At 42.4% G+C, this 12,511-nt stretch overlaps 1 long non-coding RNA gene across 1 annotated transcript; it reads right to left on the bottom strand.

Annotated features, from left to right (window-relative positions):
- Positions 1 to 4,939: 4,939 nt before the first annotated feature.
- Positions 4,940 to 6,545, bottom strand: LOC134970195 (uncharacterized). Its single transcript, XR_010189726.1, has 3 exons — positions 6,362 to 6,545; positions 6,031 to 6,052; positions 4,940 to 5,032 (listed from the first exon to the last, which is right to left on the bottom strand). It is a non-coding gene; the product is annotated as an uncharacterized LOC134970195 (long non-coding RNA).
- Between the last annotated feature and the right edge of the window lie 5,966 nt (positions 6,546 to 12,511).

The following is a 12,511-nucleotide window of genomic DNA, read 5'->3' as shown; positions in this document are numbered from 1 at the left end:
AGTCTGCTGACTACACTTGTGACACATCTTACGCCCCCTGTGGGACCTCCTGTGCCATTGCAGCCACATATTGTCCCTGTAGTTAATCTGCCCAGCGCGGATACTCTGGCTACCCAATTACAACAATTAAATCAGTCTTTGGTTAGACAAAAGTCTACCTCACGCGTCTCTGGGTCCAAGGGGACATCTAAACGGGCCATTAATTCCTCACAATCCACTAAGATTTCATATAATTATTCCGATTAGGATGGGGAATATACTGATCCATCAGCACTGATACAGTTGCTTCTGATGAGGAATCTACAACACAGGTGGATGTTCCTGACCTAGTTGAGGCTATTAAGCTAATTCTTCAAATAGATGATGACATTGATTCTCCTACTGCATCTAGGAAATCTGATAAGTTCAAACGTCAGAAGGTTGCTAAAGTAGTCTTACCACATTCTGACCATTTAATTGACATACGTCAGGAATCCTAGTCATCTCCAGGAAAGAAATTTTCCCTGTCTTAAAAGATGCTAGCTCATCATCCTATCCCTGCGAAGTTGAGTAACAAGTGGGAAACTCCACCGCCGGTGGACTCTCATGTCGCACGTCTTGTGTTGTCATCTTCTCTGCCTGTCACCACTGTCACCTCACTGAAGGAACCGACGGATAAGCGTCTGGAGGGATGCCTGAATTCTGTTTACTCCCTTACTGGTGCTGTACATAGACCCACTATGGCAGCCTCCTGGACTGCGAAAGGTATTGAAGCATGGGTTCTGGATGAGCTGCCTCAGGATTTTTCTGACACTGCCAGACAATATCTGTCTTATATTACCACAGCCTCCCACTAGATTCAGGAGGTGGCCTCAGATGCAGGTGTAATGGTGGCCAAGGTATCTACTTCGTCTATCCTGGCTCGTCGAATAATGTGGTTGAGATCCTGGAAGGTGGACCTTTACTCCAAAAAGACCTTGGTGGTTCTCCCTTCTGAACAAGATTGTGACTGACTTGGCTACTGCCAAGACTGCATGTCTCCCAAATACTAATCCTTCTGTTACGAAGGCTAAGAGTACCACCTTTTGTTCCTTTTGACCTCCAGGAAAAGCAAAGCATCAGGCGTATCCACGACAGGCTTGTGCTTCCAAAACTACTAAGCCTAAATCTAAACAATCCTGGGCCACCTGTCAGCCTGCTTCCAAACAAGACAAGCCTGCTGCATGACTGGGCATGCCACCCCCTGGGGGATCCCAAGGTGGGAATCCGTTTTTTTGTTTTGCCAAGTACGTGGATTATACAAAGAAGACAAGCAACACTGGCTTATATGAGTATAATTTTTTTCACAGGTACCCCGAGGATTCTACATGGAGAAAAGGACCGAGCCTCGTGTGAACATAGGTAAGTATGTATGTTTGGAGGTGTGCATGTATGTAATAAACTTATACTGTCACGGTGTGTGTGTCCTGTTTTTTGTTGGGTATTTTTTTAGTAGTAGTACTACAGGTTCCAGCGGGCCCGGTTTTCCACTGCATGCTGGTACTTGTGGTACTCCAAGTACCAGCTTGCGGGGGAGGCTTGCTGGGACTTATAGTACTGCTACTAAAAACAATATTCTCATTTTTTACACAAGGCTATCAGCCCCCCATCCGCCGCCATTGGATGGGGGGGACAGCCTTGGGCTTCACCCCTGGCCCTTGGGTGGCTGGAGGGGGGACCCCTTGATTTTAGGGGTTCCCACTCCTCCAGGGTACCCCGGCCAGGGGTGACTAGTTGGGTATGTAATGCCAGGGCCGCCGGGACCACAATAAAAGTGTCCACCGGCTGTGGCATTATGTACCTGGTTAGTGGAGCCCGGTGCTGGTTTAAGAAATACGGGGGACCCCTACGCTTTTTGTCCCCCATATTTTTTGAACCAGGACCAGGCGCAGAGCCCGGTGCTGGTTGATGAAATATGGGGGAACCCCTGTCATTTCCCCCCCCCATATTTTGTCAACCAGGACCAGCTCAAAGTGCCCGAGGCTGGTTGTGCTTAGGAGGGGGGACCCCACGCAATTTTTTTCTGATTTTTTAACACTTTAAACACCTTAAGGTACACAATGAAGCCCTGCACGGATCTCCCAGATTCGGATGGGATTCCTTATTTTTTGTCAGGCAGTGTTTTACTCATCACTCCCGTAAAACACTGCCTGACATTACGAATCACATCGACAAATACGAATTTGGAAAAATCGTCAGCTTAGTGAATGATCGTATCAGAATTCAAAAAGTTGCAGTAAAATGCACCCGATACCATTCGAGTTCAAACACCCTTAAAAATGGCAAAAACACGAATCTTTGTAAATATACCCCCTTGTCTTCAACAGGTAAATCAGGATTTTACATCGAGTAGTCCATCTTATGTGTTGGATTGATTTAATAAAATGCATAGGTAATTGTACATTCTGCACACTGCTTTAGATCTCTGAAATATGCTATTTCTAAAAAGTACCTTACAAGTTGACTAGCAAATCTGCTTTTGTCTGTGTAAAGGGAGAATCTTATTTTAATTCTTAATGATACATGGTACTGTATCTGGAATGTCATGGTTGTTTTTGTAAGCCACTCTTATTACTATCCATTGTAGTGGGTGGGATTGGATGAGTAGATTCCAATTATTGGGAACACATGCATTTTACTGTGTTTGCATTTAAGTCTCTCATGGGCCCTATACACTGGATAATAGCTAAGAATGATATGAAAGATATAGGCCCTCATTCCGAGTTGGTCGCTAAGTTTTTCGTTCGCACAACATATTCGCAAAGTTGCGTTAGTGTAGTAAATTTGCGAACATCCGCCCCCAACGTATTTTTGCACATTCGTACGCAGTATTACACAAAGTGGGCGTACGCCAAATGACATCGCAGCAATGCGAAACCATCGCAGCATTGCGAAACTATCGCATTAACACATACTTCATCGTAAAATTACTAAGTTTTAGTATATTTACCCATCCATGTTAAAAGTGCACACTTTTGTGGACAAACGCACCACAATGCTTTTTTTTCCCCTATTCAGTGGAATTACACCTTTATGTTAAAAGTCCACAAGCCCTCCTCAATTACGAACCCAATTAGTGTAATTAATGTCAATGGTCCTGACCAATTAAGTCTCCAAAGTAAACCAGAAGAACACTTTGTAGCTCTAATTGGCCAGAAACATTGTTGTTTAAATTTGTAAAATATGGATATTGTAATTTTTATTGTTATAATGCAAATGTTTGAAGTATTGTGTATATGTGTAGTGTGTGAATAAATGTCTTTTCATGTATTTAAAAACCATAACCTCCTAACGAGTTTTGTGTGTGTAGAATTTTGTGTTTTATATTTTTATTTTTAAGCTTAAGTAAGATGTGTGAACTGTTTAAGGTCACCAATTTCTGCAAGGCAATGTGCTGTTCCTTTATAGCATAAATAAGCACAACACCCACTTAACTTCAACAATTTTTTTTTTTTTTTATTTGTTTTTTTGTTTTTTTAAGAAACTTTTAACAAAATTAAAATAAAAATATCACAGATTTTTTTCTATTGCCTCGATATCTGCTAACACTTCCCTTAAATGGGCTTTCAGCCGCCCTAAAAGTTCAGGCAAAGTGCTGGGATCTCCAACTGCAGAATCTGAAAAGAAGAGTCAAAGAAAACATTAATAACTTACTCACATTACCTATTATACAAGCAGGGCACAAAGCACACTTTAATGCAGGCCTGGCCAAACTGATGCCCTCCAGCTGTTGTGAAACTACATAGACCAGCATGCCTTGACACAGTTTTGGGGACAGAGAATGCAAAACGGTGTCAGGGCATGCTGGAATGTGTAGTTTCTCAGCAGCTGTATGTCCGCAGTTTGGAGAGGCCTGCTTTAATTCCTAAGTGACGACATCATGGCTGTTTTCAAGATAAATCAGTAGCAGAACAACACACAAGCCTGCTCAGCAATCTTTTTTTGTTTATTACAAGAAAGTGGACCACACCATGGGGTACATTTATTACTACTGGAGTTCTATTTAAGAAGGGACGTTGCCCATAGCAACCAATAAAAATAAAAATATTATCTTGTAAAAGTGGACTTACAAATTTAAACTATAATCTTATTGGTTGCTATGGGCAACGTCCCATGTTAAAGAGAACTCCACTTAAGTAGAAATGTTACCATCAAAACTGAGCACAGATAAACCATGTTGTCCTGGCAACCCTGTTGAACTAATGAGTGTCGACCTAGAGTGGACACACAAAACATTGCACACATAACACTACATATAATGACACTCTTTAAAAATTCAATGCAACATGTACACCATGAATAATAACTCTTTTTTTTTTCCTTGGTAGCGTATTCCCAACAGTACAACAGGGCATGTTTTGAGATTGTAAGTCTAAGTAGGTAATCATTATTGTAAAAATGTAAAAACACTTACTTTCCTCCACAACATTGTCACTTAGCCCATCTGGGGCTTCTTCTGCCCATTCGCTGGGTGGTGATGCCAGCTGGATGGGGGAAGGCGGCTGGATGGGGGAAGGAGGAGGGATTGGGGAAGGAGGAGGGATGGGGGAAGGAGGCTGGATGGGGGAAGGAGGAGGGATTGGGGATGTTATTTCAGAGGGTGGGTCTGATTGAGAGGGCGAGGGGGGCGGAGAGAATGTTAGGCCAATAGAGGGTGAGGGGGGCTGAGAAGGTGATTTGGAAGTTGAAGGAGAAGGGGTATGGGAAGGAGGAGAAGGGGTCACAGAAAGAGAAGGAGAGGTGGGGTGAGAAGGGGAGTGGAAAGTGGAGTGGGCCTGGGAAGCTGAGGGTGACTGGGAAGCTGAGGGGGATTGGGAAGCTGAGGGGGACTGGGAAGCTGAGGGGGACTGGGAAGCAGAGGGGGATTGGGAAGCTGAGGGGGACTGGGAAGCTGAGGGGGATTGGGAAGGGGAGTGGGAGTGAGAAGGGGAGGGGGACTGGGAAGTGGAGGGGGAGTGAGAAGGGGAAGGGGGCTGAGATGGTGCCTCATGTGTTGCTTGCCGTTGTGGTCGTCCTATAATGATATTTGTGTTAAAATTTAATTTGCATGTTAAATTACATACTAAACAATTGTAAATTTCACTGTTCTGTTCCATGTAAAAGACACAGTGTTTTTTTTTAAACAAAAAAAAAAAAATCCTCTTCATGTTGCCCACAGCAAACTAAATGAGTCCAAACAATTATTTGGACGCTCATTCCTTAATCTATTCCATTGAGTCATATTGATTGGTCTAGGCAACATCACCAGATCACTATTCAAGCCACCTTATTATATAGACAGCACTGATCAAGTTTTTTGGTACAGTTTCCTGCCTGTTTTTTTTTTTCAGGAAAACATGCACTTGTTTGGTGACATTTTGCTACAGTCAGTACTGTTTGCCCTAACCACACACACTGTCCTATTGTAAAAAAATGTTCACTCAGTGTTGCAATTAGCCTACCACTTAGTGTAAATTTGCACAATTTATGCTATTAATCTTATGTAATGTAACTTACTGCGTGCATGCATTGCGCGGATTTGCTGCCGGATCTCTGCCAACAGCTCTGGAGTCCTCCTGCGGAGATCACTCCATCTCCTCTCCAACTGTATTATTGTCCGCCTGCTGCGGACGCGAGAACGCAGCAGGCGGCGGACCTCCGCGTAGGCCTCGCGCTTAACCCGATTTGGGATGAAGCGCCCAACGCGGCCTACGCGGCGGTCCATCACCGCAACCAGGACGCGGAGCTCCCGCCTGGTGAAAGGTGCCGCACGCATCATGGCAATGGCGTTTTCCTTTTTTGGGCATATATTTATAGTGTCTGCTAGCATGTGATTGGTCCAAAATCTATGCTGTAATTTCTAATAACTTTATTGATCTTTGCAATGCTGGGAAGAGCAGAGTGTTAATTAGCACGAGCGGAAATACGCATTCGCAGAAGGAATTTTTAAAAAATTAAAACATAAAACAAAACAAACAGACACAGACACACACACAGTTTTGGGTAAATTCAGATACATATCTGTGTACTCACCACAGTTTGTGTGATCATTCAGCTGGACAGTCACAAAGTGGACAACATTAAGTTTCATTTGTTTGTGTGTTTGTTGAAATAAACAGGATTTTAGGATAGAAAACAAATAAGGACACTATTTATCAACATCACAGTATTGTTTTTGCAAATAACACATTGTAAGCTTAACGTGTTAACGGATTTAGTGGCAAATAAATATTACATATTCCAAAGCCAAAAAATAATTACCCAATGGCCTTACAATAGCAAACAAAATGACAAAATTAATCAAAATACAAAAGCATACTGTGGTTTTATTTTGATTAAAAAAGAGAAACTTAAAACACTATACCTGAAATATTCCGCAACAATGCTTGCCCTGACTTGGCTCCCCCTCCGTGTAACACTCCCCCCACCGAAGTGTCGGACAACCCCTGGCTCCTCATCAGGCAATTCCTCTGTCTGAGGAAGCTCTACGCTACTCCTTACCGCGATGTTGTGTAGTATAGCGCACAGGACCACTAGTTTACTTGCCATCTCCGGCGAATACAGTGCGGTGGAGCACACGAAACCGCCCTTTAAGGACCCCAATTGTGCGCTCCACCAGCTGCCTAGTGGCAGTAAGCGCGGAGTTAAATGCCGTCTGTGGTCCTGGCCTGGGATTACGGTAAGGAGTCATGAGCCAGGGGGTGCAAGGATATCCACGGTCTCCTGTTTGATGATAAACCAAAATTAGAAATAGTCTATTTTTTAAAAAATTAAAATATTTTACACAAAATTGTGCAACAACTCACCCAATAACCACATGTCTGCTCGTTGACTTGATCTTAATCTGTGCCATATCCCTGATTGTCTAATGACATACGCATCATGGGAACTTCCAGTAAACTTTGCATTCAGGGAAAGGATCTGGAGGGATGGCCCACAAACAACCATTACATTCAGAGAATGAAACAGTTTCCTGTTTCTATAAATTTCTTCATTATGTTTTGGTGGCTGAATAGCTACATGTGTGCCATCCACGACCCCAATAACATGTGGGAAGCGACTACCACCTTCCTCAAATTGCCGCTTCACCACATCTAGGGCACCAACATCCAAAGGCATAGCAATAAATTGCTTCACACGCTTTAGGAAAGCCTGGCAGACACGCCGCAGGACCTTACTGAACTGGCCCTGCGACATGCCAACCAGGTCTCCTACCACATGCTGATAAGAGCCTGTAGCCAAAAAATGTAACACAGCAAGGAATTGTGTCAATGGTGGTATTGCTGTAGGATACCGAATTTCAGACTCCAGATCACTCTCTATTATGGAGAGAGTGTCTAGGATTAGATGTGGTGGCAGCCTGTATCTACGTACAACCACATCATCTGGCATCCCAAAAAGTAGAACACGGGGTCGGAAAATTGGTGGCCTAGCACGCCTCCGTTGCCTTGGTTGATGAGGAGCCGGTTGTGGTTGTGGGGCTGGCGGTTGGGGTGGGAGTGCTGGCGTGGGTTGGGGAGGTAGGGCTTCGGCAGCAATAAATATTGACATCACACACTTTAAAAAATAAAACAAAAAAAGGTTGAATAAGACAAAAACAAAGTCCAAAAAATATACAACCAAAAATTTTTTAAAAAAAGGGGGTGTCAACTTACTGCAGGAGCGTAAGACATTTTTTCTGAGTTCAATTCAGGAACAAAAGGAATATTATCACAAAAAAGATAAACAAAATTATTTTTTTGATGAAAGCTACATATGTTAAATTGTAAATGTTAAAAATAGTATTAAAAAAAAAATCACAGCATCAAACACATCACAAACACCTACTAAAAAGTAATGACTAATTGGTTTAAAAAATTACAATAAAACAAACAAAAAGTTAGCCCTTTAGTAGCTAGTCCAGCCAAGAACAACACTACTTTGCTGATCAATCCTGGTAAAAAACATAGCATTTATTAACAAGATGGAAAACAAACATTATCAAAACACTTTGAACAAACACAAACAGGCACCAACACAGGCCAAGGGAACTTACCTGATCCAAAATAAAGAAAGGACCAATTTGTGTTATATAGCACACAAATTTGAAATAATAGACTAGGGTTACGTCACCCAAAACAATTCTCCTACAAGAGACCAAAAATGACAGTCAAAAACAACATACAGACCATTAACACAAACAGGCACCAACACAGGCCAAGGGAACTTACCTGATCCAAAATAAAGAAAGGACCAATTTGTGTTATATAGCACACAAATTTGAAATAATAGACTAGGGTTACGTCACCCAAAACAATTCTCCTACAAGAGACCAAAAATGACAGTCAAAAACAACATACAGACCATTAACACAAACAGGCACCAACACAGGCCAAGGGAACTTACCTGATCCAAAATAAAGAAAGGACCAATTTGTGTTATATAGCACACAAATTTGAAATAATAGACTAGGGTTACGTCACCCAAAACAATTCTCCTACAAGAGACCAAAAATGACAGTCAAAAACAACATACAGACCATTAACACAAACAGGCACCAACACAGGCCAAGGGAACTTACCTGATCCAAAATAAAGAAAGGACCAATTTGTGTTATATAGCACACAAATTTGAAATAATAGACTAGGGTTACGTCACCCAAAACAATTCTCCTACAAGAGACCAAAAATGACAGTCAAAAACAACATACAGACCATTAACACAAACAGGCACCAACACAGGCCAAGGGAACTTACCTGATCCAAAATAAAGAAAGGACCAATTTGTGTTATATAGCACACAAATTTGAAATAATAGACTAGGGTTACGTCACCCAAAACAATTCTCCTACAAGAGACCAAAAATGACAGTCAAAAACAACATACAGACCATTAACACAAACAGGCACCAACACAGGCCAAGGGAACTTACCTGATCCAAAATAAAGAAAGGACCAATTTGTGTTATATAGCACACAAATTTGAAATAATAGACTAGGGTTACGTCACCCAAAACAATTCTCCTACAAGAGACCAAAAATGACAGTCAAAAACAACATACAGACCATTAACACAAACAGGCACCAACACAGGCCAAGGGAACTTACCTGATCCAAAATAAAGAAAGGACCAATTTGTGTTATATAGCACACAAATTTGAAATAATAGACTAGGGTTACGTCACCCAAAACAATTCTCCTACAAGAGACCAAAAATGACAGTCAAAAACAACATACAGACCATTAACACAAACAGGCACCAACACAGGCCAAGGGAACTTACCTGATCCAAAATAAAGAAAGGACCAATTTGTGTTATATAGCACACAAATTTGAAATAATAGACTAGGGTTACGTCACCCAAAACAATTCTCCTACAAGAGACCAAAAATGACAGTCAAAAACAACATACAGACCATTAACACAAACAGGCACCAACACAGGCCAAGGGAACTTACCTGATCCAAAATAAAGAAAGGACCAATTTGTGTTATATAGCACACAAATTTGAAATAATAGACTAGGGTTACGTCACCCAAAACAATTCTCCAACAAGAGACCAAAAATGACAGTCAAAAACAACATACAGACCATTAACACAAACAGGCACCAACACAGGCCAAGGGAACTTACCTGATCCAAAATAAAGAAAGGACCAATTTGTGTTATATAGCACACAAATTTGAAATAATAGACTAGGGTTACGTCACCCAAAACAATTCTCCTACAAGAGACCAAAAATGACAGTCAAAAACAACATACAGACCATTAACACAAACAGGCACCAACACAGGCCAAGGGAACTTACCTGATCCAAAATAAAGAAAGGACCAATTTGTGTTATATAGCACACAAATTTGAAATAATAGACTAGGGTTACGTCACCCAAAACAATTCTCCTACAAGAGACCAAAAATGACAGTCAAAAACAACATACAGACCATTAACACAAACAGGCACCAACACAGGCCAAGGGAACTTACCTGATCCAAAATAAAGAAAGGACCAATTTGTGTTATATAGCACACAAATTTGAAATAATAGACTAGGGTTACGTCACCCAAAACAATTCTCCTACAAGAGACCAAAAATGACAGTCAAAAACAACATACAGACCATTAACACAAACAGGCACCAACACAGGCCAAGGGAACTTACCTGATCCAAAATAAAGAAAGGACCAATTTGTGTTATATAGCACACAAATTTGAAATAATAGACTAGGGTTACATCACCCAAAACAATTCTCCTACAAGAGACCAAAAATGACAGTCAAAAACAACATACAGACCATTAACACAAACAGGCACCAACACAGGCCAAGGGAACTTACCTGATCCAAAATAAAGAAAGGACCAATTTGTGTTATATAGCACACAAATTTGAAATAATAGACTAGGGTTACGTCACCCAAAACAATTCTCCTACAAGAGACCAAAAATGACAGTAAAAGCAATGAAGCACAGGTTTATTTGCACAAATGGACTAGCAAAATATATATGTGTAAAAAAGACTAACAAACAATCAACATAAAATAAAAACTTTAAAAAAAAAAAAACAACAACAAGACGAATTCCAGAATACTCACAAACGTAAATTCGCAGACAAAATGCTACACTGTCTATATTCTAAACGCAAACGAAAGGACAAATGTATGCTTGACAATTACTCACTTGGAAAAATCCTATAGCACCTTCACGCACAAGCCAACAAACTCAACAGTGAAAGAAACTCCAAACTACCTACACTCACAGCGTGCAAAGTAGGCCCTTAAATAAGCAGTGCAATCAGTAACCAGATTAACATTGTACACCTGTGTGAATTAACGCGACGCACGTAGGTATAAATAAGCACACACCTCGGCGTACACACGTCATCGCAAACATGGCTTCTCGTGAGCAAATCGCAGCAGAGATGGACCGCATTGCAGAGCAGCAGATGGCATTGCGGAAAAGACGCCTAGATTGCCAAAGGCGCATGTTGGAATACGCCTCTGCGGATGTTGAAGAGGCAGGACCTAGTACTCTGCAAATGTCTGCTTCTGAACCCCAACAATTGACTGGGGATACCCTGCCACACACACATAGTGACCAAACTGAGGGAGAATTGGCTTTAGCCACACAAACACAACAGACAGAAGCTGCTAGTGAGGAGGAAGATGGTGATGACCAACAAGAAGAAACCTCACAGGCTACCTCCAGACGGAAGAAAAGACAGCCTGCATTCACTAAGAGGGAGTTGCGTGTTTTGGTCACGCAGGCCATGTCCAAAATACATAGAGGCCCAAAAAACATGGGGGCTGCTTCAAAAGATCGCATCTGGAGAGACATCACAAAATCTGTGAATGAAGTTGGCTCTGTCGTCAGAACATCACAGGAAGTGAGACGACGGTAAGTGCATCTTGACAGTCATTTTTCTGTGATAAGTTGACTAAAAAATGTAGTTACATGTGATGTTATGTCTAGCAAACACAAGCAGAACACGTGTCCTATATATTAGCTTAGACAAATAATAAGACTCTACTTTGTCCCTCTTTCACAATACATATGTAGGTGGGCCGACTTCAAATCCCGCCTGAAGGCAAAGAGGGCTGCGGAGTGGAATGCCTCAAGGGCTACAGGTGGAGGAGCACCTGTCGCTGTGGAGTATACTGACTTGGAGGAGATGGCGATGCCCTGTGTCAGTTATGAGGAGGGCCAAGGGGTGTCTCATATGGACACGGACCTGCCTGAGATCCTGACGGGACATGACTTGGAAGGTAAGTTTACACATTTAGTTGTCTGTAATTTTGACTGTATTTATAATAATAAACTAATTTTGTATCCAACTTTTTCCCCACACATTCTTCTATTTGCTTGCCACAAAACACAGCACAGGGGGGTGATCCGTTTGAGTCACAGGACGGTTATGTGGTTGAGGCTGAGGTGGAGGGACCTAGTGAGTCTGGCAGTGTGGGCCAACAAATCCCACCTCTGCAGGTTCCTACTGGCCCCCCCACCCAACCCTCTGCTATCCCGGAGATCCTGCTTGAAATCGCTAGGTATGGTGAGAGCCTAAATCGGTTTCAAGATGGGGTCATCCGGGAGGTAAGCCAGATAGCTGTCCGGCTCACTGAGCACCGAACCTGTGTTGAGCAAGGTGTTGCTCAACTCTGCCAACGTCTGGCAGAGATCAGGCAGGGCCAAGAACAACTTGCCTCCTCATTCCAAAGCCTTGCAAATAACATCTTGCAAGGGCTCCAGGCCATCGCTGTCTCCCTTGCCCACAGTGGCAGAGAGCCACCCACATCGGCTCCCTCCCCTGCCCCTGCCCAGGAAGAACAGCCCACTGGGCAGGCCCAACGAAGGTCGCTCCGCAGACCTTCCAAAGAAGAACAGCCTCAGGCGGGGAGAAAAAGAAGAAAATGATGTCTCTCCAGATGGGCAGCACCCATGTTTTTGATGTTGCGTCTATGTATTTTTGGAGTTGGCTTGTGTGGCCAGAATGGATAACTCCCTCTTAGTGAAATGCATTCTTTCTGTTTGGATGTATTGTAGC

The sequence above is a fragment of the Pseudophryne corroboree genome, chromosome 1 (genome assembly GCF_028390025.1).
Source record: "Pseudophryne corroboree isolate aPseCor3 chromosome 1, aPseCor3.hap2, whole genome shotgun sequence".
NCBI lineage: Eukaryota > Metazoa > Chordata > Amphibia > Anura > Myobatrachidae > Pseudophryne > Pseudophryne corroboree.
The sequence above is the reverse complement of the archived record's forward strand: the minus strand, read 5'-3'. Positions and strand labels throughout refer to the sequence as shown.